Source organism: Paroedura picta, chromosome 4 (genome assembly GCF_049243985.1).
Source record: "Paroedura picta isolate Pp20150507F chromosome 4, Ppicta_v3.0, whole genome shotgun sequence".
NCBI classification, from domain to species: domain Eukaryota; kingdom Metazoa; phylum Chordata; class Lepidosauria; order Squamata; family Gekkonidae; genus Paroedura; species Paroedura picta.
In genome coordinates this window covers 115,769,529-115,795,318 of record NC_135372.1, presented here as the reverse complement: position 1 = coordinate 115,795,318, position 25,790 = coordinate 115,769,529, and the positions used below count along the sequence as shown (strand labels likewise).

Here is a 25,790-nt window from a genome sequence, read left to right as displayed (position 1 = left end):
TGGGAGGTCATTAATTCATATGGACACCATAAGTTGGAAGCAGCCTAATGGCATTTACCGAACACACAAAGACCCACTGCACAGATCTAGCTGATGTCTTAAAGAAAAATGTGTCTAGACCTAACTATCCTTAAAATGAAGATGGGAAAATATATAGAAAGAAAAATAGACCAGTGTGGGCCTGAGTTTTTTTATTATTGAATGCTATTACATATGAGTTACTTTCAACAATGAGCAGGTTCAAGGCCCTCATCCTTAAGTTAAGTGGATGATACCTTACTTGGAACATACAGCAAGACTTGTTTGAGCAAAACAAATAAAATCATATTTGACATGATTCACAAGTATCTAGAGAGTTTCCAAGAAAAAGTCATTAGAAATGGAAACTGTTCATGCAACCTGACTGTTTAGTAATAGACAGTCTGTCTTCAGTAAACACATATCTTTAAATGAAATTCTATGTAAATTTCATATGGGGAGAAAAATTGGTTGGCATTTTCTGGAAACCTCTTGACTTGTTCTTCAGGCCAGAACGAGATGTTAAACAACTAGGTGTACAGGAACAGGAAAGAAATAGGAATCCTACATAAAAGCTGTGCTAAATTTGCAAATTACCCATGGGTGCACTTTTTATGAGATCCATCTTGCTATAGTGGTTGAGCACCGGCCTCTAATCTGGTGAGCCAGGTTTGATTCCCCGCTCCTCCACTGAAGCCAGTTGGCCTTGTCACAGTCCTGTTAGAACTGTTTTCACAGAGCAGTCCTGTCATAGCTCTCTTAGTCCCACCTACCTCACAGAGTGTCTGTTCTAGAGAATCATAGAATGATAGAGAAGAAGGAAAGGTGATTGTAAGCCACTTTGAGACTCCTTTGGGTAGTGAAAAGTGGGGTATAAAAATAAACTCTTCTTCTCTTATCACCTGTAGGAGAAAGATTGTCAACCTCATGGTGGAACCTGGAGTACTTCTAAAATACATAAAGAGATCAGATTTCCTGAAGGAAATGGCCTCATAATAACCTATACCTGGGATATCTACCACCAGAGTAAGCTGAGGCCATCAAGTTCTTAAATACCTTATAGTCCATGAGAAGTTTTGGAAGGACCATTCACCACTGTCCTTGGGTATCCCCTTCATTTCATGGTGAGAGTCAGTTTTACCAGCATCATCTCCAAGTTTTCAGAGAATGAAGACATTTACGTAGTAACCATAAAGGGCAACTTCACCAGTTTCTGCAGTCTGGTTGAAAAGAAAGCTGTTACTAATGATGGATCTCAGAGCACTCCTTCACCATCCAAAGGAAGCTCCACTTACTACAGAAAGGAAGTTACCCCACCACCAAACAGCTGATGGTAATCCTGCTGCTGCAAAACAGCCGATGGACCTTTAAATCCACCCCATAAAAGCCTAAGCGAATCACCAGCCTTTCCAAAGAGCACATGATGACAATAGGGATCCTTAAGAATATACAAATGAGATGGTGAGGGAAAAGCAGAGGGTGAGCCAATCACAGAGAGCTACTTAAGTATCTCAGGGGAGTGCCAGCTCCATCCCAACAGGCTGGATCAGCTGATGGCTACAGCTGCAGCTGATCCTGCCCCTGCATGCATGAAGCTGCCCAACTACCTTCCTTCTTGCTTTGCCCTCCTCCTGATCCACATATAACAGTGCATGTAAGTCTTGGTTGTGCTCTTTGCTCTACACATAGCCAACATTCTAATCAGAAGAAGAGAATATTAAATAATGTAATTTTTATTTACAGAAATGCTGTAAAGGACTAAATACATTCTATTATACATAAACCTTGGCTCATATTTAAGGTAGAAAGAGTGTGAGTAAGTACTGGTTGCTGAATTGTAAGATCTTTGCTATTTTCATTCCCGTCTATGAGATGGAAAAAATCTTCCCTTCTTCCTTCTTATAATGCCACAGTTCTGCAGGGACAAGAACTTCTGCTCATAGAATGGGACTTTCTCTCCTCTCCCCACCCATGGAAGCCTGCAAGGGATGTATCAGGCTATCTCAGTTGGGGTAGAAAATACCTCTACAGGGAAGTCCTTGCACCCATAGAAGTCATGTGCTGGATTCAACCCATTATCTCTTTCTTCCCAGCAGTCCCTTAATGGAGTCTCTTCTCTCTAAGTCCAAATAAAGGGGTAAATGGCATCATGATGTCCTATTTGGGGATGGGCATGAACTGGGAAAATGCAGTTCTTGCCAGTTTGGGGGCAAACCACAAACCAAACCAGCTTGTGAACCCATAATTCCATGGAAAGGGATCACAGTTCCTTTCAGTGTGGTTTGTAGGAAGCCTGCAAAACAGCTGAGCAAATAGAAGACAGTTTCCCACCATTGAGCAGTTCTGGGCTGTCTTCTGCAGTTCCCTTAAACTTTAAAAGAACTGGAGAAGATATCCTGAAAAGCAACAGCAGAGCAGCAGGAAAGAACTACTACTCAGCTGTTTCAGGCTGCCCTATACAATCCCTTTAAAGTTTAAAGAAACTGCACTAGACCAACTGAAACAGCTGAGTGGCAGGGAGTACCTCCCCACTGTTCAGCTGTTTTTGCAGCTTTTGGAGGGAACAGAAAGGAGGGGGGTACAGGAACTCAGAGGCTATGTAAACCCCTCCCTTCTATTTTATGCACGAACTATGGTCTGTTTTAGAAGTTCATGGGAGTTTGTAAAGTAAGTTCATGGGAGTTTGTAAAGTAAGTTCATGGGAGTTTGTAAAGTTTGTAAAGTAAAGCCATCATGAACTTTGGTTCAGAAAGCCATGAACAAAGCAAAATGAATTTTGCTTCATGTTTCCTTTGACTCCTTTTGAACTACTGTTATTTTCCAAGGAATTTAGTAAATCTCAGTGCTGAAATATTCCAGATCTTGCCTCCTATGTATGTGACACTCAGCCAACCATTTGGAAGAACCTTTTAAATGACAAAATCCAGAGCCATCTACACATTAACAGGTCTTATTTATCCTGCTAGTCTTATAATAGGAATTCCACTATATTCTGAACCTAAATTGGGCACAGATTAGAAATGTCTCCAAGAAACTAATAGATTTTTTCCACTCCTTAATTGTCAGGGTGTGGCCTTTCTGAGCATAACATGGTGAAGAAGGTATATCTTTTTTTCTTAAAGGCCCTGATCCATTGAGCCTATACAGAAGAATTCTCTCACCCTTTGAAAGCTTGATCATCTGTATCATTCTACCAAGCTGTAAATTGAATCTTAACATACAGCAGTTGCAGATTAGTGGTAAGGCAAATGTTAAACTGGCCTTCTGTACAAACTCGTTCTGTCTCTATGATTGAAAAGTTCAGGCTTTCTGCTGCAATTCATAATATTAGAAATAATTTCCATTTCATTTGAAATGTATTTATGCATTTATTCACGGTGTTAGTATGCTGTTTTTTCTCCCCAGAGGAACCCGAAGAACAACACTGAAATATAATTCGTCAATTTAAACAAATACAATTAAACCAACAAAACAAACACATCCTGAACTGGTCTCAGTTGACAAGGCTGCTTAACACAGGACTCCAAGGTGCAAACCATGTGTCAGGAGCTCTTTGGCATTTCAACTCATGCCCAAAGGCTTGCACTACTGGCCTCACCCAGGCTTTTAACATGTACAAGGAGGCCAGAACAAGATGTAACTCAGTGCTGCTAGCTTGCAAGTCAGCAAGACTTCTTATTTCTCTCTCCTCCAACTACCAGAAATGTTGACGTGTTCCTCACAATCAATATCCAATTAGTCTCAGAACAACTATTGACAGTTGACTACTATTTTCCCATAATAAATAGAAACCAAGTGACTTGCCAAAGGTCATAACTACCTTATTGGTGAACTCAGGTTGTCCTATGTTCTTAGTTCATAGCACTATATATATATGTATATTAAGCTACTATCATAGCCAGCCTCAAGCTGTGTTCTGAAAATTTCCAGGAGTTACCAGACTATATAGATTAGTTCCTGTTGAATAAATCATCACTTTAGAGGATAGACTCTACGGTCCATGCTTCTGTAATAGCCTGGTGGTTCCTGGGTCAAGTCTGCATGCAGCTTTTTATCCTCTCCCAACCCAAATAAAACTCTCTGCACTGTATTTGATTTCTATTTTGATTTGGGGTGCTTGAAATTTTCCCTCTGCAGCATCCATGATTGAACTGTGGTGACCCTACCTTTCCCCTGCGATATCCAGGAGTGGATATATATTTGAGGAACCTGCTTTGAGAGCTTCCAGTATCAAGTGTAGATCTTCTGCATTTTGCTAGATTAAATTCCTGCCCCTCCTGCGCAACTCCAATGCTGACATAGCAAATCAGTCTGTCACTGATTGGTCAGGGTATCAGTTCAAAGACTGCCTGGTTCCCAGTTGCAAGACTTCCCTTGCAAGACTTATCTTTCCCCTCATTTTGGGATCTGTTTTAAAGTGACTGTGCTCCAGAACCCCGCACTTCTCTCAACAGATATTTGCCTCTTGAATTTATTTGTCTCTGTGAGGCTGCTGCTGCCCCCCTCCTCTCCATTCAGGAAAATAAAGAGAGAGAAACAAGCAGCCTTGTGCTACATTTGGCTCCTCCCTGGTTTGCTCTGGCTGTAGTCTCTCAGGAGTCAAAAGACAAGAAATAAATTACTCTCCGGCCTTCTGCTCTTTTAATGCCAGCTGGCTGGAGCTTTATCTGACACACACACACCCTCGCTCATTCAGGAAAAGAAATATAAACAAGCAGCTTCATGACCACCACTCCCCTCATCCCTCTGAGCTTCCCCAATCAAGTGCAGAACACTTTCTGTTTCAATTTGGTGAGAAGGAAGGAGGAAGATCCAGGTTCAAATCAATCTGAATTCAGCAGGATCAACAACAGAAAAAACAAAGTAAGTGCAGAACCAGCCCTGTTGTCAGGTTACAGAATCTTTCACTGTTCTTCAGAGATAACACAGCCAAAGTAGGTTTCCAAAGTGCAGAATCTTTCCAATCTAAAGCTATGCTTCTAGAAGTAAATCAAAAGCAAAGTCATCTGGTCCAAAGGCCAGAGTTCTAGGTATCAGAAAAGGTGATGCCAGCAATTCAGTGTCTGCTGTAAACATTGCATCTATGCCCTACAGCATCTCCTGGAATACTTTATAGATCCATGCTGGCTTTTCAGGCAAAGTCCTGCAAAGGCTCCTCATCACTATCAGCAGGTAATTGGCATCAAGCCAGGAGGCATGCACTTTGCCTGTGAGCTTGTAGCTCCATTTGGAGACTCCTCCTGCATTTCTCTAAGGTGATCTGAGAGGGCTGGGAACAGGCAACTGGCTTTCATCTGCTGGGTCAGAGCTGGGGGTGGGGATGGAGGTGATTCCACATCAACTTTGATTCCTGGAATGCTTGCACCTCCTCCTGTTGGTTAGCTTCCAGTAGAGCTGGGCCAGCTACACTGGGCCTCTCCTCTTCTTAGCAGTCTTTATCATCACTCAATCCTAGCTGACCCTCCTGCCCCCAAACTGTATGCTTCTTAGGCACTGCCCCCCAAATATTTAGGGGTTTCATAAACTGCTGCTGGTAACTCTATAGTACCACTGGTTCTCTTCATGTTCTTGAGGTTGCAGCAAGGAAGTCTTGCCTCAGATTGTCAATTTGGTTTCCTTTGCAGACTGCTTTCAACGATGTGTGTCAAGGATGCTGATTTGATGTGGTGCCACTGTATAAAAGTCCCCGTTAATATTCATGCACCGTGCTGAATATCAATTGCACACACCTCTCCTGAGCAGGGTAGGAAGTGCCTTGATGGTTAATGAGCTAGGCACAGGCTCTAAACCAGCAAGTTGCAACTGAATAAATATGATAAACAACCTGTTTCCAGATGGCTTTTTATGTAAAACAGTTTATACAGCATTGATAGATGGCAAATTTTGTGCCAATAAATCCTTGTATTTTTTAAACATTTGCCTTCTTAATTGGCCAGTTTACACATAAAATATGTTTATGTGCATTGCTTTAAGTCGAAATGTGACACGGAGATGTCTTTGGAGTGAGCTGGCATCACATATATCATGGGCCATCTGTCAGAGTGAACAGACACCGTTAACTGGGGAATGCAAAGGGAACCAGCTTTTATGGAATGTGTTCCATGGAAAGGAATTGGGATAAAATACTGGACTACTATTTAGGAAAAATTGTGTTGTTTTACTTAACAATATGTGTGGCTACTTTGCATTATGGGCCTCATATAGAGAGAAAGGGATGCCTGGGGAACTCAACAGTTCTCCTTGCCTAAAGGAGAACTGTTTTAGAATGCTTTAGGATGATCCTGCATTGAGAAGGGGGTTGGACTAGATGGCCTGTATGGCCCCTTCCAACTCTATGATTCTATGATATTTAACAATGTTTCCAGCAAGGAAAAAATACACATAATCAAGCTGCCTTACATTGAATAAGACTCTTGGTCCATTTAACTGAGAGGCAGTGCCCCATTGAGGTTCTTAGGTAGAGAAAAACACCTTTCACAGTGACTACAGAGGGCTTGAGCCATGACTTTCCACACACAAAGTATAAACTAACAGTGAGTCGCTGTCCTCCATAAGTGTATTGAGTACTAATACAAGAGAATACTTACACGCATTCCACTAATAGAGTATGAGGCTATGGCCCTACAAAACATGTGCAGTGGCTCTGTGGCACCTATGTCCCACCTGGCTGGACAGGAAGTGATCTCATATTTGGAAAGTGTGCCAATGCCAGTCAGAAACAGCCAGTACTGTGGCAGACAGAGGCTATTTCTACACTGGGGATATCTTTCAGATTTGCATTTTAAAGGGTTAAGTTTTTTGCCCATTTCCACACTGAAATTCACCTCTTTGGGCACAGATCGGAGCTGCTCCCTCACTTGCTCAACAGCAAAGGAATCCCCAGAAAACCAGTTTTCATTTTAGAACATGGTATGAGCCAGCTTTGTGTAGTGATTAGGAATGCTGACTTCTCATCTGGTGAGCCAGTTTTGATTCCCCGCTCCTCCTCCACATGCAGCCAGCTAGGTGACCTTGGGCTCACTACAGCAGCAGCAGCAGCAGCAGAAGAAGAAGAACAACAACAAGAAGAAGAGACACCTATGAGTACCTCGGGTGTGGAGGGAGGGAAGGGGGAGCAGCAGCAAAAGGGGCCCCTGTGAATAGCTCCGCCTTGGAGGAGTGGGGAAGAAGAAGCAGCAGCAGCAGCAGAAGAGGCCCAAGTGAGTAGCTCAGCCAGGGAGGGAGAGAAGAAGAGGCCCCAGTGAGAAACTCAGCTTGAAGAAAAAGAGGCCTCACAGAGTAGCTTGGTCCTGGAGGGAGGAGGGAGAATCATAGAATAGAATCATAGAGTTGGAAGGGACCTCCTGGGCCATCTAGTCCAACCTCCTGCACTATGCAGGACACACACAACCCTATCGCTCACCCACTGTAACCTGCCACCCCCTTAAGCCTTCGCAGAATCAGCTTCTCTGTCAGATGTCTATCCAGCCTCTTTTTAAAAATTTCCAAAGAAGGAGAACCCACCACTTCCCGAGGAAGTCTGTTCCACTGAGAAACTGCTCTAATTGCCAGGAACTTCTTCCAGATGTTTAGATGGAATTTCTTTGGAATTAATTTCATCCCATTTGTTCTGGGTCCATCCCTCTAGGGGTTGGTTCTGGTATGGTTGGTATTGGTATGGTTGGTTCTGTTTGCATTAGGAAACTTTTGGCCAGTGGTTGCTCTAGTGTGTTTGGCTGCAGGATTTTTTTGCCCTGAAGAAACTATGCTCCCCCCCCAAAAAAAACCCATTTAGACAATTGAGGAGGAACATTGTCCAGAGGTCTGTAGAATCTGACTCTGTCAGATGGCTATCCAGCCTCTATCCACCACCTCCCAAGGAAGACTGTTCCACTGAGAAACCGCTCTGTCAGGAACTTCTTCCTGATGTTTAGACGGAATTTCTTTTGAATTAATTTCATCCCATTGGTTCTGGTCCATCCCTCCGGGGCAAGAGAGAACAACTTTGCTCCATCCACTATATGGCAGCCTTTTAAATATTTGAAGATGGTTATCAAATCCCTTCTCAGTCATCTCCTCTCTGGGCTAAACAGACCAAGCTCCCCCAACCTTTCTTCATATGTCTTGGTCTCCAAACCCCTCACCATCTTTGTTGCCCCCCTCTGGGACAGCAGCAGAGGAAGAAGAGCTGGCCACAGTGAGTAGCTGGGCCCTGGAAGGGGGTTGAAGTTCAGTCTGCCCCAATGGGTTGGCCTGGTATAGAAATGGGGTGGGAGCAGCCCTGGAGGCTGGAATCCCTGGACCTCTGCGGGGCACATGGCCACAGTCCCACCTCCCCAGCAGTCATTTCCTCCAGAGAATCATCTCTGCAACTGATGAAGAGCTGTCGTTCTGGGGGATCCCCAGTTCCCCCCTGGAGGCTGGCATCCCTGCACCTGTGTGGCACACAAGGCCACAGTACGCCCTCCCAAGCAGCATTTTTTCCAGAGTGACTGATCTCTGTTGTCTGGAACTAAGCTGTCAAATTCCACCCCCAAAAAACAACTATTTCCCCTGGGATGCTAATCTCTATAGTCTGCAGATGAACTCCAGTTCCAGGAGGTCTCCAGGCCACACCTCAAGGTTGATGTCCCCTAGGTTTGTAATGTTACTTGAAGTTTGGATGTGGAGCCTCAAGAATCCCGGGGGCTGGGAGAAGGAGTAAAGTCTGCCCACCAGCCCCATGGGACCCAACACGGCATCTGCTCTCCCTCCCTCCCTCCCTCTTGGCTGTCTTCTCCAGAAGAACTGGTGCCTAAATATCAATTCTCCAAGCCCCCACCTAGAGGTTGGCAACCCAGCTGGCGGCACATGGAGGAGGAGTGGGGGATCAATCTGGGCTCTTGGGATTAGAGTCTCCTACATTTTAATCACCTCCAACATGCTGGATTTCAAGAGCAGTGGGGAATGGGGCACGGGGAGGGTCAGCATCCAGTAAAGCCACAGGGCAGGCAAGTCTGCCAGCACCCATTATATTCCTGGGCACAATGGGCTGTGCCCCTAGTAATGGTATTACTCAGGGGTTTTTTTTAATTATATTTTGGACACTCTGGGGAGAATGGAGGAAGCAATCAGAATGGTGGGATTAAGGGGTGCAATGAAAACAAAGGTGCAAGCAGGCATCATTTTGTAAAAAAAAATCCATGTTTTTGGGGAAGGGGAAAGGAACAAACCACAAAGGGAGGATAACAACAACAAGACTTTAATTGCATATAAAATACAATATAAGAAGGGAAAGTGCAAAAGGATCCACTGCTAGTGGAAACAAAGGCAAAGATCATGCTTTAGGATAAGACATAATACATTCACGATTTCTCATGGCAAGATATAAAAACTTTGCAACTGGTTCAGTTATATCAGGGTTCTGGGATGTCAAAAGAAACTGAATCTTATGTTCATCCGAATGCAGTTCTCTTTTACACAGCAGTGAGTTAAGAAATTTAGCTCGGATCGAGCAATAAAATGGACAATGGAAGAAAACGTGTGTAATTGCTTCTATACAACATTGTCCACAGGGGCACAACCAATTTTAAGCCAATTTGTGAATGGGACAGCACTACCGCATCATCTGCATATAAAAGCAGTGGGATGTGAAGAGAACCAATTTTGGGGCTATGGCCAGAACTGGGGGATAGGGACAGAGCACAAAGGGAGGCTGCCTCCATTGGTCTCAATATGGAAAGCAGGTCACAAATTTCAGCTTGGGTAATAGGGGTGGAAAGCCCAAATGCAGAAACTCTAGAGCTGACTCGCAGCATCCAAAGGAAATCCAAAGCAAGGCTAAAGCAAGGTATGTCTCCCAATGCAAAAATGGTCAGAGGCAACCAAACCATCAGTGGCAGCAGAAAAACAGTCATACAGGTCATGCTTCCAGGCTTGTCCAACTTCAGAACAGGACACAGCCATTTATTCTTTGCTTCCCAGTATAAAGCTGCCAGAGAGGATGAAAGAGATGTATAAAGCAGGGACACCCACGATAGACAATCAATATAATGACTTGCCAAGCATAACACATTGGTAAATAAAGATGATCCTCTACTGATATATTCTTCTATTATATCTATCAATACAGAGCTACTTAAATGACCTGAACTGGCCTTCAAAGAATCTGAATGACTCCTGCCTCCCAGGAGGCAAAGGTGAGCAGGCAAGTGTACCCCATTAAGCCCCTGAATGTGGCTGAAGTTTGGCTGTAGTTTTTCCCCTAAGACCCAAAGTTCTTTCCGTTCCACCTCAAAATCAATATAAGCATAGAATAATAGAATCATAGAATCATAGAGTTGGAAGGGGCCATATAGGCCATCTAGTCCAACCCCCTGCTCAGCGCAGGATTAGCCCTAAGCATCCTAAAGCATCCAAAAAAAGTGTGTATCCAACCTTTGCTTGAAGACTGCCAGTGAGGGGGAGCTCACCACCTCCTTAGGCAGCCTATTCCACTGCTGAACTACTCTGACTGTGAATTTTTTTCCTGATATCTAGCCTATATCGTTGTACTTGAAGTTTAAACCCATTACTGCGTGTCCTCTCCTCTGCAGCCAACAGAAACAGCATCCTGCCCTCCTCCAAGTGACAACCTTTCAAATACTTAAAGAGGGCTATCATGTCCCCTCTCAACCTCCTTTTCTCCAGGCTGAACATTCCCAAGTCCCTCAACCTATCTTCATAGGGCTTGGTCCCTTGGCCCCAGATCATCTTAGTCGCTCTCCTCTGTACCCTTTCAATTTTATCGACATCCTTCTTGAAGTGAGGCCTCCAGAACTGCACACAGTACTCCAGGTGTGGTCTGACCAGTGCCGTATACAATGGGACTATGACATCTTGTGATTTTGATGTGATGCCCCTGTTGATACAGCCCAAAATGGCATTTGCCTTTTTTACCGCTGCATCACACTGCCTGCTCATGTTTAGTTTACAATCCACAAGTACCCCAAGGTCTCGTTCACACACAGTGCTACCTAGAAGCGTATCCCCCATCCAGTAGGCATGCTTTTCATTTTTCTGACCCATAGTTAGCTCCATGTTCTTTTAAAAATATAATTAATGGTCACAATGTTGACATCTTACAGCAGCTATGAAATCTTCTTTGAAATCTAACAGGAGCTGTGAAACTCAGGTCAGCACAACCTATTTTAGTAACTCAAGAATGCCTACGGACACCAGGTGCTTCTGAAATCTTCCAACTGGCCTTGGCCAACTCTAGGAAGCAGCTGAGGGGTACACCATGCTGCACCCGCAAGCGGGATCCTGGGGCCCTCAGCATATCGCCAATGCCTACTCCCTCCCACTGTCATGAAATACACTGAGCTGCAGCTGTACAACACCAGAACAGATTAACAGAAGCTAAGAATTGGAAGCACATCAGCCAATCTCAATTGAATCAAGTGTGTGTTGGGGGGGGGGGGGTAATAGAAGTTGGGAAACACCTACTTAATTGTGGATGCCAGAGAGAAAGAGAAAATTCTATTAAATGCACATCCTATCGCACAATCATAGTTTTATCTCCTTGTCTCACTTTACTGGCTATTTGTTCTAATGGATTCCATCATCTGCGACATTAACATAAATTGATACCATGGCGATTTATTCATTTGAGCGTGTTTAGTCATTTAGGAGTGTGGATACTCACTGAGTATGCTGCTGTGTGTTTTATTTAGCCCCGGACTCATTCATCAGATGTTTATAGAAGTGGGCTGCCCCAAATTACAAAACCAGAGGGCTTCACACACACAGTAAATGTGTCCTTTTGACAGCTTTATTTGGCAATTTTTCTCCGTTAAGTGCCATTCTTATTTCATTTGACTTTCCAAAGGGCAGCACCAAGGTTATAAAGCAAGGAGAATTGCCAGCTGTCCCTAAGCTGAAGGTATGTCTGGAGGGTAACTTTCATTCCCATTAGGCAGACAGACCCTTTCAGTCACATTGCCTAATTGTCACATTCAGTCATGTTGTCTAGAAACTGTCAGGACCGCAGTAGTAGAGGTAGATTCCTGCTTTCATCATATTTATGGCCTGATTATCTGTAGGGTGCAATAACCAATATACAAGTATGCTTATCACAGGCTTTCAAAATTCTCTCTCCTATATGAACTGCCCAATAAGAAGCATGCATAGCTCAGTGTCATGTACTTACAAAACATCACTGTTTTATTAATTGTATTTTATTAGGCAAAGGATAGCCGTCTTGTCCAAAAATTCCATTTTTGACTTGATTTTTACCTAACAATCTGTAAAAAAACCCCAGAAGTACTCTGCTGAGATGGGCAGGAAAATGTGGTAAGCAACTTGAGGCATCTTTTGATGAAACCTGTGTAGGTAGGGGACAGGGGGAGGGGAGTCTCTTGGTGCTAGGCAGCATTTATCGGAATCCTGGTTGCTTTAAAACATGGGGGGGGGGGGGATGTTGATGGGGCTTAGGTGCACCGCTCAGCACAAGTCTGTGCAGAAAATTATATGCCAAAAATGGGATTTTTTTTGGCCAGTTTTATTTTTTAAGGAACTTTTTATTGAGAAACAGTACAGCCTGAAAGAGTAACATCCTTCTAGGTACTCAGCTTTTGTTAGCATAGCACTGAAAGTGTTTCAAGTATATGAGTTCATAAATGAAGAGAGACACAATTTCTTCTTATCAAAGAGACCCTCACATGAGATTATCATTACTGTGGCCTTTGAGCCTATTACTGGGAGTCCAGGCTAACAAGATCTTATGACACTTTGGAAGCTAAACAGGGCGGGCCATGATTAGGATTCTGATAGGAGACCACCAAAGAAGTCTCAAGTGGCTACAAACAGATAGGCAATAACAACTCCCCTCTGAACACCTGCTTTGAAAACCCGAAGGGATTATCTTACGTTTGCTGAAACTTGATGTAAAAAACAAGCAAAAAACTAACCAACCCAAACTCTACTTTGATTCTTTTGGGTCGCTGGTTTTTGCCTTCAGTCAAGATGTAACTGGTCAACAGAGGCTTTCTCCTTGAAAAGAAATAACCCTATTCAAAAATAACAGAGGTTTCAAGTCAAATGTCCCTATAGCCGCTTGATGTTTGAATCTACAATGCAGAACCAGAGGATGGCATTTCAGTGTATGTCTGGTTATTCTGAACATACTAAAAGGGAGCCAAAATAGGGGGGCTCCTGCAAGGCCTATTCATTTTATAGTATACTTTGTCTCTTTCCTATTCATCAAAACCAACATGACAACAACATTCAAGGTCACCGTTCACATTCATTGCATTGGTTACACCGGCACAGTTTTATACACTGCAGCTTTTTATGATTCCTTGGGACTTTCCAAAGGATCAGAGACGTGACTGTTACCCTTGCTGTTCATTTATCAGTGTTTGGATAACAAAATTCTTGTCCTATAAGAATATAAATCGCCGATTAACTAGAGCATCTCATGCATAACTCCTGGGAGTCCAAGGACATTTATACAGAATCTACTATACAAGTTGCGAGGATGTCTATCTAAATTCCTTGTTGGCGAATGGATTACCTACCTAAATAGATAATTCTATTGGGTAGGTAAACTTTGATATTGAGGGTTTAATAGCGGATTCTCTTAGAGACATCCTATATTTGGAATGAAAGAAGAAACGTTTTAAAAACACAGAGTAGAACCAGTTACCCCACAGTTATATTTGATCTCGTAATTGCTTTTTTGACACACTAGGTAATTAGTAAAGGCAGATCTGCATCATTTGGGGCTGCAGGAATCCTCCCCTACTCTGCCATGTAAAAGGCAAACTGCGACTTGCTTCAAAGGTGTACTGTGGAGATAAAGATTGTCAAGCAGTGTATAAATGTAATGCACTGTACGGACAAATAAAAATTCATACCCTTCCCCACTTCATAAGTTTTCTCTGGATGATGTTCCCACACCAGTACTTCAAACCTGTGAGCTCTCCTATGAGATCTTGTCTTCAAAAAGAAAGGTGTGTTTCCAGCAGCTCCCTTTCTGATTAATATCTTTATCCTCCCTGTGTTCCCAAGATGCTGGCTGTTTATCTGGCTTGCACAGCTACTTATATTGGTCGCCCTTTAAACAAGCATCGTTCTTCTCTTCTTCAGGGGTTCTTCTCTTCCTCGGGGGCCTTTAGTCGATTTCCAGTGTGGAGCATATAATTCCGCACTTTTTAAAAAATCCATTCTGAATCCTATTAGCTCTCATGCTCCTGCAGAACACCATGGCTTTGCCTATCACTCACTTGCCAGGCTTCTCTAGCAACGCGTCCAATTAGGATCACCCTCTCCCTGCTTGAACAGCATTAATTATTTCACACTGTATTGTGCTGGTTTAGAAAACACCCCAAATTTCCCCAGGGAATGTGTAATCATTTTTGCCCCTCTCCAGTTGGGCACAGTCTCCTCCCCACCCTCCTCGCATGTGGCTTGTCATCACCTATCGTTCCCATTATGTTTTCCCCCATCCTATCTGTCAGCAAGTGGTTGCCATCTCTGCCATTCCATGTCATTACTTATCAGCAATTAATTAGCAGTTTTCTCAAGCCGGTTGTTTAGAGAAAATTGCAGCTTATTTTCTCTGTAGTTGTAACCTTTTGCTTTGTGACTCACTTTCTTCAATGGGCCACTAGTGGGTTCCTGTAAATGTTTATTCGGATGTAATGTATATGCATAGCAAAAACATGAAGGCAGTTTTGGAAACGTATCCTAACAGCTCGGTCCTATCCTGAAATTACAACTCTTGGGCAAGGATGTAAGGATATCTCCCCGTGTAACCCATGGATAGGCAGATGTCATACGCTTACAAAAGTGTCATGCCGTAGTTGCCCCAGCCTTTCATTAAAACAGCATATCTGTTTTTGCTGCTACATTCAGGTGGGTACCCATGTTTGTCTGAAGTAGAGGACAAAGTTTGCCGTGTGTATGCCAATTTAAACATCTTAGCAAATGTGCCGTTCCATTCTTAGCTGTATTTATTGCCAGACTACTTGTACATCTTTATTCTTTATCAACTCTACCTACATGTAACATTTAAGGAAAGTTGTTTCAAATGAAGGCGTGTACAATTGCACATACCAATCTCTCAGTTCTTGTTTGCACCCAGAGTTGAACTTGTTGACCTTGGGGCTACCACTGAACTCAAGTTGCTGCATTTTTATGCTGATTGTCAACCATTCAGGAGATTCTGATAACTGCCTCAATCCTATCTCAGCTATAATCACTGTTAATTATGTCTCCGAATTCTAGTTTAACTTTCCTGACAATTTATCCCCTCCCTACGTATATGCATGGTTGAGAAAATCGGTTTTATTATATCTGAGGAAGTGTGCTTGCATACAAAAGCTTATCTCTTGAATAAAACTTTGTTGGTTTTAAGGGGGCCACTGGACTCAAACTTTGTTCTGTTTTTGCTGATGTTATTCCACTGGCAAATGGACCCATGGCAGCTAAAGAGTAGGTGTTAACTGGAATCTTCTGCTCACTCACAGGTTGTCCCAGCCCACCACAGCAGAATAACTGGAGATAATGGTGAGCCAAAGTTGACTGCCTCTCACTATTGGAGCTTTGTCCAGACAGTGGCTAGGTGGCATCTGGGACAGGGTTAAAGGGTCCAAGGGTTGCTGTCATGGGGGATAGAAGCCCACTCCATTATGAGTTGCCAAGCATAAGCCAAAATCACAAACAAGTCCACAGATTAGCCCTGGAGAAGCAGAAGCTGAGACCATGCCAAATCACTAGGTGGCAAACCAAGATCACAGAGACTGTGAATTCCACACCTGGAATTCAGCCTGGCCCAGTACTCGTCTGCATGCAGGGCTAATTCCTGCTTGTGGATGACATTGGCACCAGTCCAGAGTGGTCCCAGGCCTGGCACTACTCAGGCCCTCAGTTGGCACGTGGCAAGGTAACACGGATAAATTGGTGTTCCCTTTTTCGCTACAGGCTCCATAGGGATGTATGTAAGTCTGGCCCATCTGGAAGTGGGGAAACTGAGCTGTCCTGTCCTGGCTCCCCCCCCTCCCTGTGGTACCGTGTAATTAAAATAAAAATAAATGCCCCAGGTGGCTCTGCCATGCTGCACAATACGGTGGAGTCACCTCCAGCATTTCTTTTTTTAGGAACTGTGCTGTGACACAGCACACATTCTTAAAAATTAAAAATAAAACCCACCCCACAGTGCAGTGGAACCTCCCTCCCCCAGCTGTCTCATGCAGGAGCACAAATCCAGGAGGGACGGGGTACAGCGGGCCAAATACTCCCCCTTGCAGGAGCAGGAAGACTCAGAGCAACCTGCCCCGAGCCAGAAACCAGGTGGCAGTGTGGCACAGTGCCTTCCATGCAGTAAGTGAAAGCCAAGGATGGTACTGAGAGCAAAAAGATGGTGTCAAATCCCTGGATGAGAGCTGAGGTCACAAGAGAAGCCAGGATCAGGACAGTAGGAAAGATGACACAGTTAGAATGCTAACTAGGCAGTAAAAGGCAGGCTTCCGTGTTTAAATGACATTTTCTGTTGCTCAAAACTGATTAGAGGGAAGGATGTTCTCTCGCCATAATGCTAAAAATTAAAACTAAAATGAACCCAAAGTGGAAAGAAGGAAGTGTCCATCTGTAAAAACAGCTGCTATTTCTTCATCTTGTGGAGTTTCATAATACCTTCCGTCTTCATTAACTTCACAGTAAAATGTTATGGAATATTTTTCAGGCTTTATTCCCTTGTTCACTCATTCATTTCTCTACATGCAATATTTCCCCTCCTATTTCTGCTTATAGATTGATTTTCCCAGATTATCATTGTTAAATCATACAGTCATACTCGATTTAGTCTGGAAATTTCTTCTGACTGCATCTGTTATTCAGTTGTTTCTGAGGTATCTAAAATATATAATTGCTCATTGGCTGCCACAGGTTGTTCCTTGCAGGTTTATGAGGTCATGATTCACTGTTCCATGGATTAGAAAGCAATATACTCCCTGCCCATGATGTTTGCTAGCCTGATTTCCACCTGTTCAAGGAAAGCATACTGCCTTATAGGCAGCTGTGTAGGAAATGCTGTGAAAGAGGATGCTTATCAGATGAGCAGTTTTATAAAAAAAAAACCTTGGACATGCTGCTAAAGGACTAGCAACCATGCCATTGTGACAACTGGCTGTGAAATGGCCATGTTTCTTGCACTTGCAATCTTTAGTTGTGACAGTGACCCCTTTTTCATTTTCTATTTTTTTTCAATTAAACTTGAGTGAAGAAGCTTAATGTAAAGAAATGTAATCATACTGGGCTGGAGTTTGGCTGCATGGGTCATCGGGAGCCACCTCAAGGAGATCTGGACCCCCAGTTTGCTGGACAGCCAGAGACGTCATTGAAAAACAGGATGTTCTATTGAAGAAGGCAAAACCAAATTTCCCTTTTCAGATCAGAGACTGTGCAGCCCAAGCTCTGGGCTCGATATGAATTTGGCAGAGAGAAGAATGTACAGCTGGACAACCTGACCATGGACCAAGTTGCCAAAGCTTTCAATACTGTTATCAACAGCAAAGCATGGAGATAATACACGGTACCTGCACTGAAGAATCTTAATCCAGTTGTGAAGCAGGTATGGATGTAACTTATTAAACTGCATATAAAAATAGGGCTTCCAAAATACAGCCCAAATTGGAGCCAAACATATTTGTTGAAGGTTGCTTCTTCCTACTATATTTTACGAAGGAGAAGGGGAGAAGAATAAAGAGATCTTAAACTTGTTGATATTTTTTGTTTAAAAAAAAGCAAAAGTACTAGGCTGAATCCATTTTCTACCAGCAGAAAGAAGGGTTTTTTTCTTTTCGTTCCTCATTGCCATTATACACTCTCACTGCTCAACCTCATTATTCCTAGTTCTTCTTACAGAAAGAAACCTTGTCCCTGTATTAGAGTGAGTGCATATACATCCTGCCTGTACATCTCTGGGTGAGAAAGAGCTAAAATACAGTTTCACAAATAATAGATATATAGATACATGGGCTGTTTCTACTGTATATCTATTGAATGCAACACAAATTAACCACAAACTTATAAATAAATACAGAGTCAGACTGTACATTTGTGAACAGAGCTAGTCATATACTTGCGTATATTCCTTGATTATTCTGGGATGAATTCAGTGGAAGAGTTTACAGAAGAACCTGATGGAACTGCTCCTTCCCCATCTCCTCTTTCCTCAAGTGGTCCTCCATTTGACCACAAAACTCTTCTAAATGGATTGAGAAAAACTTGCAAGCAAAATATAACGCAAGACAAGGTACTGAGGTGACACAAGAGAACCAGGCAAAACTACCTCCCTCTCTATCCCCTGGTGCAAGCTGTGAAGAGAAGAGGAAGAAAGTATTTTATCCAGTTTGTTCAGCTACCTGATGGATTCACCATGCCCTGTGGCTCATGTTGCTTCCAGTGTTCTCCCAATCCTCAGAGGGTAGTTCCAGGACCAAAGGCAGGATGTCTGGGGGGAAAGAAGGGAATGATGGCAACTGTACCAGCTCCTGATTTGAACTCTTCCACATGTTCCAGCTGAAGCTCTTCTTCACAACCTGATGGTTTTCTTTTTCTGAATGATTCTGCTTTCTAGAACTAAGCCATCTAAATCAGTTCCGTCAGCCCACTGAGCAAAGGTTTATATGACAACACAGGCTGCTTACACATGAGAGGGTGGGAAATAGGGAGCATGAAAATGTGGCCTTGTTGTGACAACACAAAGAATGGACAGAAACAGCATCCACACATATCTGGTCACACTCTGCTTGCTGCTTCCACACTCTTCCAACACCGATTCCTTCCATGCCAAATTACAGCTAAAGTGGTGTCCACAAAGGATCCCCAGCATCCCTAACACACACACCCCATAGTGTGGCTCAACCTGGAAGGAGAAATGAGTTGTCCTCAACCAACTTAAAGGAGAGCTTAGTTCCATGTCCCTCTCTACAGTGTCAATGGAGGGATTCTCCAGATGACACTCTTTCATAGAATTATAGAACCATAGAGTTGGAAGGGGCCATACAGGCCATCTAGTCCAACCCCCTGCTCAATGCAGGATCAGCCCAGAGCATCCTAAAGCATCCAAGAAAAGTGTCTATCCAACCTTTGCTTGAAGACTGCCAGTGAGGGGGAGCTCACCACCTCCTTAGGCAGCCTATTCCACTGCTGAACTTTGAAGAGATTGAATTAGAGAAAAACAAGTTAAAAAGGGAAAACCCACATTCAAGTGGAAAGCCACTTGGTCTGAAGCAGCAGGAAAAAAAATTAGAGTCCAGTAGCATCTTTAAGGCAAAGAAAGTTTTATTCAGGGTATGAGCTGTCATGTGCATGCACACTTCCAATGAATGAATGAATGAATGAAATCTGCTTTAATGCAGGGGTTCCTGTTTTCATTCAGGAAAACTACTCATCTAGAAGCAGCACAGATGCTTATTGTGCTTCAAGCCAATTGCCATCCCCATGGCTTCCTATACTGCATAACTTTGTCACTCTTCTTTGGCCAGGGGTGAATGCCCTTTATCTAATCTAGGGGAGAAGGACAGTGGCATGGTATAGCCCAATCTCATCAGATCTCAGAAACTAAGCAGGGGGACCACCAAGGAAGATGCTGCAGAGGAAGGAAATGGCAAACCACCTCTATTTTTCACTTGCCTTGAAAGCCCATTATTGGAGTCACCATAAGTCGACTGCTACTTGATGCCACTTTACATGCATGCATCTAATCTAGGGCTGAACTAAAGGGCCCCTCGTTCACAGGTGGTGAAAGAGCTCCCCTTTTGATACTGTGGTGGAGGAATGCAAACACAGCCTGAAGTTTGCTCATGGTGACGAGTAAGACAGTGGAGATTTCTACACACCACAAATATAGTGAAATATTTAATGTAGGTGTTATATTCCGGCCACTCTGCATGAAATCACCCACATGTAGCATCTGGCCAGCTGACAGCTCACCATATACTCCATTTTAATGTGCGAGTTTGGGAATCACATAAAGTGGATTCACCAACCTAAAAAGCACAATCCACTGCCAGACAACCAGCAGGCAACCAGCAGAAGGAACGTATGGAGAATCAAATGCACTACAGTCGTCTGCATCGTCCTGCCCTTCCACCCACCTCCCTTTCCATTGTTCCCGGGATTTACTTTTCTTTTTAAAAATGGCAATGTGCCTGGAACAACGAATAGGCGGACACGCATGTAGGCCATGCCAAAAATAAAATAATATTTTTTCAGTGTTGTAACACAAAGCATGCCTCTTGAAAGTTTTCTTCCCCCAAAATCAGGAACGATATTAATTTTTCAAAGGAGTTGTTATCCCATAAGGGTTGGCGTTCAAAAGGCACTATGAATATATGATTCTATGCTTAGGCATTGCAACAGATAAGTATAGATTTTTTAAAAAAATTAGTGGGCATCGTGGCTTTGAACTACATCAAAATATGGAGGAAGGGAACTGGTTGCCTGAATTGATTGACAGGTTGAAGGGACACGTATAAGGCGTGTTGCTCTCTTCCATCATTTCCAGTAGCAGACGTGGAGGGTGAAACGTGTGAAAAGGCAGCAGACAAAGGCGAGACAGCAAAAAGGTGAGGAGGGCCTGGGAAGCTCAATAAAATGTTGCGCTTTGCCATTCTGTTGGTGTAATGCTATTTTTACTTATGTGCAGAAATGGCCAGCATGTCCCTTTGTTACATCGTGATGGGAACGGGGTTGTATTGCCTCAATTTTGGCACCGTATGCTAGGGTTCACAAAGAAACCATCATATCTCATTGCTAAAGGGAATGCATCCTTGTGTTGCCAAGGTAACTGGCAATCATCTTTTTATTATGCTTTTTATATACTTATTTTTATCTTGCATGGAATTTATTCAACCAACTTTCCAAATTGCTAGCTGTTACTTTTCTTCAGTATAGGCTCTGCTGTCAACACTTTTTTTCCTTGTGCTTTTTTTTTTTTTTGCACTTTTATCTGTATCTCATTTCTCCTCAAGATTCTTCATTTTTTAAATTTAAAATAAATTTTGCTCTCTAAACTTTGATAGCCTACCTAAAGCTTTCTAACTGCCTGTAAATTATTTTCTTCCTTCTTTTATTTTTTCTTTATTCTTAATTTCTCTTTCCCTTTTTATTATTGATGCAATTTTACATTGCTTCCCCAAAGAACTATTTCCTGTCATATGTCACTCGGCTATATTTTCCCTTTGTGTGTGGTTTAATTTACTAATCTCCTACCTCTAACAAAATCTCCAAGAGCCGTAAAGAGAACTGGACCTTTTCAAACTATCTCAGGGTGCAGCCCAGGAGCATCATAGTGCCTGCCGATACCTCTCTTGGCGCCTATCAAATATTTTTAGAAAGTGATCGGGTCAGCTGGGGGCTTTGCCCAGCAGAACTTCAGATTGGCTAAAAGGTAAAGGTATCCCCTGTGCAAGCGCTGGGTCATGTCTGACCCTTGGGGTGACGCCCTCTAGCGTTTTCATGGCAGACTCAATACGGGGTGGTTTGCCAGTGCCTTCCCCAGTCATTACCATTTACCCCCCAGCAAGCTGAGTACTCATTTTACCAACCTCAGAAGGATGGAAAGTTGAGTCAACCTTGAGCCAGCTGCTGGGATTGAACTCCCAGCCTCATGGGCAGAGCTTTCAGACAACATTTCTGCTGCCTTACCACTCTGCACCACAAGAGGCCCTCTGATTGGCTACTGAGTGCTAATTGGCTATAATGTTTTTAAAAAAAAAACAAAATAACAACATTGTTTCTCTACCAGCTGCCATCAAAGCATAAGGATCTTCATAGTGTGGCTGAAGATATGCTATGTATAAGCATGGTGTATAAAGCTGAAGAACTACTATAAGTGTTGAGCATAATTTCACTCCCTGACTTTTTGTGGTTGGCTTCATTTTCTGTGGCAGCCATTTTGATACATTTTGACCATGAACCAATTAAAAGAAGCAGTTAGAGACAGAGGCGCATGGCGAAGACTTTTCTATGGAATCGCCAAGGGTTGGACACGACTGAACGGATGACATCATCATTTTGAGGCTGTGGCCACCACCTAGTGTTAGAACTCCAAAGTGCCCACAGACTCAACAAAAACGTGGACTATCCATTAGAACTGACCCTTACTTTGTGCAGCCCTCACAGTATGTATTTTATTTCTATAAAGGTTTAAACATAATTTTAATCCTAAAAGTTAATTTTAGAACTTTTGCTTGGAAGTTAGCCCTATTAAGTAAAGTGGAACTCCTTATTGAAAATCAATTTCGTTAAAGGGGAGAGTCAGTATTCCCAATGGCAGGGTTTGTATTGTCCCAATGAAAGAATTATTGCTTTTGTATTACCAGAAATCAGGTCTGAAGAAAAGACAAACTTGAGACTCCTTTCGTCCTGTGCAATTGTATATGGAAGTTATTATATTATCTGGAAGTTATTGTATTTTCAAAGAAGATACTGGTTCAGTTTCCAAGAATATATGCTGGCAATTTATCCAGGTATTCATGTAATCAATTGATATCTATAATGTCTTGACAAGTGATGAGCATAATATTACCATTCCTCATCTTTTTCATTGCAAGTAAGGTTTTGTTTGGCTAATTGGTAGGATGTTATGGAGTAAGCAAGTCTACTCAGAAGTAAACCTCATTTCATTCCATGGGGGATTATGACCAGGGAAAACTGGATTAAAGCCTTAATATCTGTAGTTCATTAAGATATTTCATTATAGATAACAGCAATAATAAACAAGTTAAATACAGGAGAGAAGTTACAATTTAGAACAAACCTCTGAAGTTTTAAAAACAGCTTATCAATTTGACTGGTATGAGAGAAGAAGAAGAATTTTTATGTCCCATTTTTCTCAGTGGGCTACTTTGTGGCCTTCTTTTCCTTTCCACGCTTCTTGCAAGGAAGGTGGGGCTGAAAGACAAAACTGTGTCTGGCCCAAAGTCACCCGGCGGGTTTCATGTGGAGGAGTGGGGAAATCAAACCTGGTTCCCTAAAAGAGAGATTGCCACTTTCAAGTACTAAAACTGACCCTAATAATAAAATTATGTATCTGTTAACAACCTTCAGCTTCTGCAGGTATGGAACATCTAGCCCTCTATAATGTAAGCAGAAAGGGAGCATGATAAAAGTGATGCAAGGGATGAAAAAGGGGATGAGGAATAAGATGGTGTATCAGTGGAGCAAAGGGTAATGTGACAAGTCAGAGAACCTGCTGATTTTTTTTAGCTCCACAGAACTCTCCTGTCTTCTAGATAGAAGGTGGGTACTCTTAGTTAGTACCACCACTTTCTCCCTCCCTGGAAGAACCAGTAATCTACTGTCAACTGAGACATCTGAGGCACTTTATCATATCCAAGTCTGAGGAAATCCTTATACCTGATTTCCTATTTTTAATTGGGCAGGGATCTCCCTTACCTCTAGAAGAATTATGATTCCAATTTGCCTTGGGAGTATAACCTCAGTGCTCAAATTCCCTCAGCCAAATATCTGTCCCAGTTGTCCAGACATTGCATGGAGTAGCTGTCAATAAAACTCAGTGCTCTAACTCAAGTTTTTCCTCAGAGCAGATGGTCAGCCCAGGATCTCTCAGATCAATTAAATATTTTCATTGAAGGAAGAAACTGACAAGTTTATGAATTATTGGATGTTTATCGTTATTAGCAATTACTGCCACACAGCATTTTTCTTTGTTTCCCACCTGGAGCCTGGCATCCCTGCACCTTCATGGAATGCAAAGACAGAGAATCCCTCCTCCCAAGTAGCCCTTTTCTCCAGGGGGACTGATCTCTGTTGCCTGGTAATGTCCTGCAATCCCAGCAAATCCCCAGGTCCCAACTGGAGATTGGCATCCTGCAACCTTTCTGCCACAGAGTTCCCCCCTCCCAAGAAAGTCTCTTTCATCTCCAGGAGCCTGGAAATGAGTTGTCATTGCAGAGCCCCCCCTCCAAAACAGCCATTTCCCCCTGGAAAGCTGATCTCTATAGTCTGCAGATGACCTCCAATTCCAGATTTCCAGGCTGCACCTGTAGATTGGTGACCCCTAGGTCAGCAATGTTCCTTCAGGTTTGGAGGTGGGGCCTCAAGAGTCCAGGGGTGGGCAGGAGCTTTTGCCATGTAGCCAGCCCACAGGAAGGCCATAGTGCAGGTGTGCATTCTAGAGCCCATTTATTCTCTGGGCACAACGGGTTTTGTCTCTAATTCCTTTATAATCCTAGGAGTTGGTGACTGACAGAGACAATCCGTAAATTAAAGTCATGGGCAGAGATACAAATTTGAAAAGCAAAATGAAGGAAGGGTCTGTTTATGTTACCATGCCCTTCCCTTTTTAGAATGTAAATGCTGTCTTCCATTCTCGCAGCCCATAATTTCAACCACAGTCCCTTTTTCTAGCAATATATTGCAATAAACAATAGCACATTTTCTGTTCACAGTCCATCCTGCCATAAAATAAATGTGCTTCATTTTGCTCCTTCGTTGCCTTTCTCCTACCTTTCCCTTCTCTCTTTACTTCTGTTTAGTTCCTTGGTTTTATCTTAGACTTTTAAAAATGGATCCTGCCTATAAAAATTCAGTGTATAGATTATCCATTTTTCAAAAGAGTGTACTTGACATTATGTGGGGAGAGAATTCAGGAGGAATATATATAACTTTAATCGCACAAGCAGCAAAAAAAAAGAAAAAGAAAAAAAAAGCTTCCTCCAGAGAATTCCTCACATTTCACTAAGAAAAAACAAAGCTGAATCACAGAACCTCACCTTAATTATAGACATACAGGACTGTGGTAGCATGAAGATTATATCACCATCAGACGAGTTCTACAATGACTATCCGATGCAGACAAGAAATTAGTGGCTGAAAAAGAATATGGGAAAGTTATTCTTCAAAAATAATCTATTTTTTAAAAAATAAAAATTCAGGAGAAGCCATTTGCTATTTCCATTGTTACAGGTCCACTGCATATTGAGAGAAAGGACTTTAAATTACACAGGTAAAAAGACAAGAAAATAGGAATGAAACCCATCCACCATCCACCCAACTCACCTGTCAGATAAAAACAAAATACAAAATAGAAGTGTTCCTTGTTCACTGAGAGTTCTAAACTGGCTCACAAATACTTTGTACATTTCCATGCTGTTGCCTGGCAACTTTAATTCCATCTAACAAGTTATGAGATGTCAGCATGATGACGTCCACCAATGACAGATGCCGTATATACCAAAGCACCACACACACACCATCAAGCAGTAGTTGATCTTAAATAATGTGTGATTTGACCTGATGATCCCTGGAGCACCTCTAATCCTAGCATTGTAAATCTATGGAGAGCATGCACAGGGTAGCTCCACCAATGGCACATCTACAAAACCAGTCAAAATATTGGTCAATTTGCCTGTGAATGGGACCATATGGGGTACAGTTATTACAAGTGAGTTATTCTTGAATCTGGCTACTGGTGCTTTTTTTGGAATGTCAAAGGAGAAAATGGAGGGCAAAAGAACTGTAGTCAGCATACATGTGTGCCTTCTGCAAATTTTCATTTATTTATTTATTTTTATCTCACCATTCCTGCTAGGGGTTTGCTTATATGATTCTCCTTTCCTCCAGTTTCTACTCAAAAGAACCCTGGAAGTAGATTATTTGGAAAAAAAATTGACTGACCCAAGGTCACCCAGTGAAGTTGGTGGCAAGGGAGAACCTGGACTTCCTCAGGTTTAGTCCAACTGCTGCACCTCAGTGGATCACCAAAGACTTTGCAAAGCTTTACCTATCCAGCTGAGGAT

At 42.7% G+C, this 25,790-nt stretch overlaps 1 long non-coding RNA gene across 2 annotated transcripts; it reads left to right on the top strand.

The window, feature by feature from the left end:
• The first annotated feature begins 1,758 nt into the window (after positions 1-1,758).
• LOC143836860 (uncharacterized) lies at positions 1,759-4,079 on the top strand. Of its 2 annotated transcripts, none has more exons than XR_013230791.1 (3): positions 1,759-1,830; positions 3,141-3,257; positions 3,424-4,079. It is a non-coding gene; the product is annotated as an uncharacterized LOC143836860 (long non-coding RNA). The 2 variants fall into 2 exon arrangements; XR_013230790.1 differs by having other exon boundaries at positions 1,759-1,834.
• The last annotated feature ends 21,711 nt before the right edge of the window (positions 4,080-25,790 follow it).